The sequence below is a fragment of the Lipotes vexillifer genome, unplaced genomic scaffold, assembly GCF_000442215.2.
Source record: "Lipotes vexillifer unplaced genomic scaffold, Lipotes_vexillifer_v1.1 scaffold230, whole genome shotgun sequence".
Classification (NCBI taxonomy): Eukaryota; Metazoa; Chordata; class Mammalia; order Artiodactyla; family Lipotidae; genus Lipotes; species Lipotes vexillifer.
In genome coordinates, this window is record NW_006775143.1 from 2,255,938 (window position 1) to 2,263,291 (window position 7,354).

At 44.0% G+C, this 7,354-nt stretch overlaps 1 protein-coding gene and 1 pseudogene across 2 annotated transcripts in view; both read left to right on the forward strand.

Moving 5' to 3' along the window:
• Positions 1–136, forward strand: part of LOC103072910 (40S ribosomal protein S12 pseudogene) — a 765-nt pseudogene extending 629 nt beyond the window's left edge.
• The window catches only part of ASTN2 (astrotactin 2), a 944,548-nt gene that overhangs the window by 539,929 nt on the left and 397,265 nt on the right, over positions 1–7,354 (forward strand). The gene's annotated exons all lie outside the window — the stretch shown is intronic.

Sequence of the window (7,354 nt, forward strand, 5' to 3'; positions counted from 1 at the left end):
AAAAAAAAAAAAAAAAAAGTGACAGAGGGGGAAACCCCATCAAGTGGTTGGTTGCAGTTGCGTGGTGGTTAAGGACTATGGCAAAGAGGCTCAGGACAAGGATGTCACTGAGGGGCACTTCCAGTGCAAGAAATGATCAAATAAAAACACTGGGCTCTTGTTCCTCAAAGAAGAAAAAAAGAGAGAGAGAGAGAGAAAGGTAGGTGTCAAGCGTGATTCCATAGCACCCCCTTATCTGTCCTGTGACATTGGCTAGTGTTTGCAGAGGGAAGAAGGTAGGCTCCTTGTCTTGGTTCACCCTGAGCCCTCTTTCTTGAGAAACGATTCTTATTCTTTCAGATAATTTCATTGGACTCTTTTTTGTTCCCCACAACTTGTACTTTAAGCAGTTGGGTGCGGTGTCCTACCCACTTCCTGGGGAATGGTAGCCCTATACAATGCTCTGGGACTGTGGTTTCTGTGGTGTATCAATGGAGAAAAGGCCGCCTTTATTTTTTTCCCCTTCTGAATATTTACAACGTGCACTTCCTCTGAAAAGTCCTGAAGTAAAGACCTTGTTTAACTTAGTTCAGCACATCATTTCTCAAATATATTTGACTCCAGGAACTTTTTCCATTAGCAATACTTCCTCGGAACAATTTGGGAGGGGCTGATCTTATTTCTGTGACCTTCCTCCTAGGAGGGGATCATCAAAGCAGCCAGGTCTCAGTTATCTGCGTGATTTGGAGCTGCCTGTCCCAAACCAATTTGCCAGGCTGCTCTGGCCTTTCTGGCCTCCTGCCTGCAGTCTCCTCACCTTCGAGGTCCTGCAGAGGCTGCCCTTTGCTGGGACAACGCTGCCCCATCCACATCGCTGTCTGCCCTGAGATGTCCTGTGCAGGAACGCTTAAGAGTCAGCACCCCGAGGTTGTCCCTGACTCTCCCATTTGTTCCTACAGTCATTTATGGGCACTTATTCTATGATGCTGAGCTGTTGGAAGATGCAGAGATGAATCCAAGCTGGGTCTTGCTCTCAAGGTGATTCAGGTACATCAGTAGCAGTCATGTAAGGGGAGCTAAAGTAAGAATTGCTATAGGAATAATGCAGCTTTAAGCGCACACACACACACACACACACACACACACACACACACACACACACACAATATCAGTAACCAGAAGAGGGTTTGGGATTCAGAACTTGCAAATTATAGCCACTACGTTTGACCTGGGACACATTTTTTCACACTTCTATCATGGTTTTCAAGAAATCCACAAGAAAAATCTTCATTTGATGTAGTAAATAGTTTTACCGCCTGGCCAGCCAGGAACTAACCTAAGGCAAAGAAACCCTAAAGAATAGAACCGGACTGCCGGTTCCCTCACAGTGTGTAATAAATGTACTGTCCCCTCCCACTTGCTTCCTCTGGAGCCTCAGAACCCCAAAGGAGGTGTGGGTAGAGAGGGGAAGAGGAAGGGGAGAAGGGGTGGAGGGAGGAGGGAGCAGAACGCTTCGGCTGGTGGGGAGAGACTTTTCCTACTGGAGACTCACCCTTGGGACTTTGTGATGGAAACTATTCTGGAAACTGTTGGAGGCTCCTACCCTTCCCAGCTGGGGGTAGCCTTGAGGGGTTGCACTGGTGGCCAGATATCCCATCCTCTTCCTCAATCATCTTGTAGGATTAGCTAGTATGAGTGGTGAGTCTCCTGCCTTAAAGAATGGATCATTTCACAGGGCTCTATTTTTTTTCTCTGATTGTGTTTAAACTTTCTGTTTCTGAGGATTAACCCCAAGGAATACAGCCCAGGAAAAGCTCTGAAAATGAGTTCTCTCTCTATAAATCAATAACAAGAAAACCGTAGACCCTCAGAAGCCAAGAACATGATAAGGGAGAGAGGTGTCAAAAAGCAGAGCCCCTAGAAAATGGTGACCCCCACCCCTCCCTGTTAACATCCTTCCACACTCACTGAGCCTTGGTTTCTTCATCCATAAAATGGGAATATGAATGCTTAGTTCTCAGGGTTGCTATGAGGATTAGATGAAAACCCAGCATGGTCCCTGGTAATTAATGTTGCTCTGTAAATGGTAGCTGTCATCGGCATCATGGTCATTGTTGTGGAGGGAGGAGGTATCCATGAAGGCTACATGGAGAAAATGACATCAAGAAAAATAGGATGTAGACATGTGAACATTGTGGGAAAAGATGGAATTCCAGGCGGAGGACGAGCCTAGTAGAAGCACAAGGTCCTGAAAGCTTAAGGCACTCTTACAGAAGATGCTCCCCTGCGCTGACAGCTTCGCCTGTGTGGACTTAACCCCGGCAGTTCTAACTCAAGGTCATTGAATGACACTTTGACTTTGATCCCACTGCTGGTGTTGTCCTTGTGAAGTGGCCCCTCTTTAATACTCATTGATACCCACAAAGCAAGGCAAAGGACATGTTCCAGTTCAGCTGAAACCTTGCTCAGTTAAAACCCTGACTGACACTATGACAATTAGAAAAACTTTAAAAAACTCATTAATTCTGCATCCATTAAATCAGTTTCCTGACTCCATGGAGACTAGGAAGGAACTTCAACTTTTAATTCATTAAAGGATTGATTTTTTTTTTTAAGTGTAAGAAAGAGCAAGAAAATGCACGTCCTGTTTTCCAGGGTGCAGGGAACAAATAATATGTGAATGTAAATTATGCCCCAGACAGGAGACACTATTGACTACTTTTTGACGCTCAGCTTTGCAAAGTCCATTTTGCAACTGGGGAGTCAGAGACTCTCAGCAGAGAGGTTATCTGCTAGGATTACTAGGCCTGATTCCACTTTCCAAACTCTTTCCACATTATCAGGTTGTCTTCTGTGATAACCAGACTGTGTACTAGGCATTTCTCATTTTTAGAGTTGACTGTAAAATGCATGATTCGATTCTGCTTTTGTCAATTAGGACAATATCACTAAAGCTAAAACCACCCTGACTGTCCCACCCACATTCACCATTGCTAGTCCCATCCTTTCTTTATTTCTGAGTTTCTCTCCTCAAAATTAGCCACTCGTGTAAATGCGGTTTTAATCTTTCCAACATAACTTTAAATGAGTTTGTTGTCGCTTTTCGGTCCTTTAAAAATACTTTTCCATATATGTCACCTACCCAAAGGAAAGCTCTAATGTGTGCATGTTTTCTTAAATGGTGTCATACTATATATAACATTCTGCATCTTGCTTTTTCCCTCAGAAATATTTTTTGAGCTCTACGCATGTTGACACATATAGAGTCAGTCCATTCCTTTTAACTGCAGGAGAACATTCCAGCACATGAATATACCATTTTTATTCCACAGTGCCCTGACTGAAGGTTATTTAGGTTGTTTCCAGTGCTTTGCTGTTACAAACAGTGCCTCGGTGATCACCTTGTACACATATATCTACGTGTGTTATGTTTGCACCCTTGAAAAGCTCACACTTAAAAGCTAACAAGTGGAATGCTCGTTATAGATCATTTTTCTCTGTGTGAGAAGCAGTTTCCTGAAGGGCCTCTGATCCTGGGATCTGGGTTGACCATCTGCTTTACAGAGTTACTGACACTCAGTCTTGGAGGGAATGTAAAGATTCAGACCTCTCCTTTTAAAGTTAGATTCTGATGCCCAGAGGGACGAAGGGACTTGACCGTGGTCACAGTACCCAGAGCTTCCTCTTGCATGCCCTCAGCGAGCTTTACTGTTTACCTGTGTCCTTCCTATCTCCTCTTGGCCCTTGGCAGTGGTCACCTACATCTTCAGGTATGCGCTACACCTGACTCTCTCTGCCTTCGGGCTTTAGAAGAAACTTGGGAGGGGGCAGTGGTAGGAGTAATACCCTCAAAAAATTGTGCAACCCTCAACAAATGACAGACAGGAAGCTGGCAGAAAAATAGCCCAGGTTCCTTGCCCCTTGGTGGAAAGATTCTAGGTGCATCCTACCCAGCCTCTGAGAGACTCCAGCAAGACTGCAGCCGTTTCCCATATGGTGACCCACTTATTAACACACCCTTGTTAGCTTTCCTCCCTCCCTTGTCTCTCTCACTTCCCAGCCCCTCACCTGCTTCCTGGGATCACCTCCCAAATCAACTACCTGTACCCAAATCCTTGTCTCAAGGTCTGCTCTTCACAGAACTCAAAGACTGCATCTGTAGGCCAGGGTCTGTGCCAGGCAGAAGGGGATACAAGAAATGAATAATATATGATTCGCTGCTCTTAACGAGTCACAAGCCAGTGACCCAGGTCTTCTAACTCTCAGTGCAGTGCTCTGTGCTGTGCATATCTGTGCATTTTAATTTAATGACATTCTTTAAAAGAAAAAGGCAACCAGTCTTCCCAGCAATCAGTCTGACTAAATGAAGTTTTATTGTAATAAGTTAATTCCACTGCTTTTTTTTTTAAATAGTAAAGACCTGACTAAAATATTAATCTTTAAACTCAGACCTTCACTGGATACCAAGCAGTTTCCCCGACACGCTATCACCATCTCCATTTTTCTGATATATGTTTCTCCTCCCTCTGTTCTTAGAAAATGTTGATGTTCAGTTCACCCTGATCAGTGTTTAGCTCTTCTGGTCAGTTTATCTTATTTATTGACCTGAGCAGAAAATCAATGTAGTCTTCATTTGCCGTCCTGTTTAATTCGGGAGAATTGGATTCTGTGGAAACTGTGCCCAATCTACTAGAACCTTGATAGGGTACCATCTACTCCAGAGAGCCTTCCAGGGTCCAGCCTTAACTGACCTCCTCTCCTACCCCCTCCCTGTTTCCACTCCCACCCCTTTAAAAACAGAGACAGTCAAGACCAGATTTGCGTGCTTAGTAAGTACAAATGGATGTAAAGTTTGCTTTCAGAACGGGCTGGGTCTCCGAGATCTCTGCCCAAAGACTCCTTTCTCGCGGGGCCGCTTTCATAAATGCACAGGGAGGCAAAATGCCTTTGCCATAAATAAATAACGTGACCAAGAACACTTCTAAAAAGCTGGTTGCTTTCACATTCTAACAACTGCTGGGGAGCCTCAGGTCCAAAACTGCTGCAGGAGTTTTCCTTTCAAACAGACCTCGAATCCTAACCCCAGCTCCTCCCTGATTAACTGAGACTTTGGGCAAATTACCTTCCCCCTCCGAACTTCTGTTTGCTCACCTGTAAAAGGAGGCATCGAGGATATTGTCAAAATAACAGAAAATACCCCTGACACTCACATCAGGGCACTGGGCTCCTCCTGGGTATTTTTTTTTTTTTTTTTTTTTTGGGATCTTCATTGGAGTATAATTGCCTTACAATGGTGTGTTAGTTTCCGCTTTATAACAAAGTGAGTCAGTTATACATATACATATATATAACTGATAACATATCCCCATATCTCTTCCCTCTTGCGTCTCCCTCCCTCCCACGTTCCGTATCCCACCCCTCTAGGTGGTCACAAAGCACCGAGCTGATCTCCCCGCGTCCCCTGCATCGGCAGGCGGACTCTCAACCACTGCGCCACCAGGGGAGCCCTGGGCTCCTACTGTTATGTGCTTGCTGCCATTTGGCTTTTTTTCCTTTTATAAATTGAAATGGAGTCACTGTATTTTTAAAAAGAACTTATATTTCTTTGGGTCACCTTCAAATATCAGTGATCATTCAACACATGTTCCTACTTACCGTTTTCTTTTGAAAACCAAGAGTAAAGCCCAATTTAGCCCCAAGTCCTGGGCAGAAAGGGGGCCCACGTGTTTTCTTTCTAGAAACTGGCAGGTAAATGTCTCTCTTGGCATTGAGATCCCCCTTTAGCCTGTGTCTGAGCAGAGCCTGCATGGAAGAGGCTTTTGGTCAGTATCTGACTGAAGTAAAGAAGTAGGGATGGCTGGTTGTTGCTGCCCTGGAGTGAAAAGTATGAATTTCTGGAAAACAATGAACAATTGCAATATTTGGGACACATTATACTTAAAAAAAAAAAAAGCCTGTTTATTTGAAATTCAAATTTACCTGATGTCCTGAATTTTTATTTGCTAAATCTGGCACCCCTAATAGGAGGTGGTCATCCAATGACATTGAGCTGGTGACATTTGAGCCAAGAGGCTGTCTGGGGAAAGAACATTTGTGCTTGGATCAAAGATCGCACAGTAACAATTGTAGCTCTCTTTAGGCAGCGGGATTAACGGATTTGTTTTTCTTTTTACTTTTCAGTGTTTTCTAAACATCTTAAAACAGCAATGTTTGTCTTTTCTAATAAAAAAAAAAAATTGAGGGCTTCCCTGGTGGCACAGTGGTTGAGAGTCCACCTGCCGATGCAGGGGACACGGGTTCGTGCCCTGGTCCGGGAAGATCCCACATGCCGCAAAGCGGCTGGGCCTGTGAGCCGTGGCCCCTGAGCCTGCGCGTCTGGAACCTGTGCTCCGTCCGCAACTGGAGAGGCCACAACAGTGAGAGGAAAAAAAAAAAAAAAAAAAAAAAAAATTGATTGAAAGTCTGTGAGCTGGATAGGGTATAGCCTGGCCTTCCCAGGATTGACATTTAGCTTTATCCATCTTCTCTCCTTTGCTTCCTGCAGACCAGGCCCCCAGTCACCCCACCCAGTTTAACCAGCCCCCTCCCCTTTGCCTCTTTAACAAACCATCTACCCTCAGACCACATAACTGACCGTAAATGTCTGTATATGAGGGCAGCACCTACTGTACAAATTCACCCGACAGAGGAGGCTGTCGCCTTGGGTATGGCTTTCTCACACGTGAAGGGTATTTTTGCAACTAATTTCTTTTAAACAACAACTGCTTGGGGGAAGACACATTAGACTAGATCAGGAATTATAGGTGAAGAGTTGGAATAAAGTAGTTTTGTTCAAAAAGAGTAGGCAAGAGCAGTAATTCTATATGTATTATTATGTGCAATAGGGGATCTTAAACAGGTAGGGGTATTACTAAAGTAACACGTGAAATACTCTAGATATATGACTGGTTCATTTACAGTTCTAAGTCAAGTTTATATTTTCAGGCAAATCAAATAACTCTTCTCAGGAAGGTGGTGGTGAATTTCCTTATGTTCAGTAATACGTGGGGAAGGGCTTGCTAGACACTGAATACTGCAGACTTTTCCATCTTAGCTGTTACAGTAAATAACAGCTAAGGGACTTCTAGTGGTTAAGACTAGGCTTCGATCACTGGTCTGGGAACTAAGATCCTAGTTTTTTGTCACATGGTGCAAAAAAAAAAAATAACAGCTAACATGTCTTGAATACTTACATTGTGACCAGTTCTAAATGCTTTGTCTGTGTTAATGCATTTTATGCTTAGAGCAACCCCACGTCCAGGGTGGTATTGTTACTTCTGTTTCACAGTTAAGATCTTAGGCAGTCTGGCTCCAGAGCCTGCACTTAAAAATATAT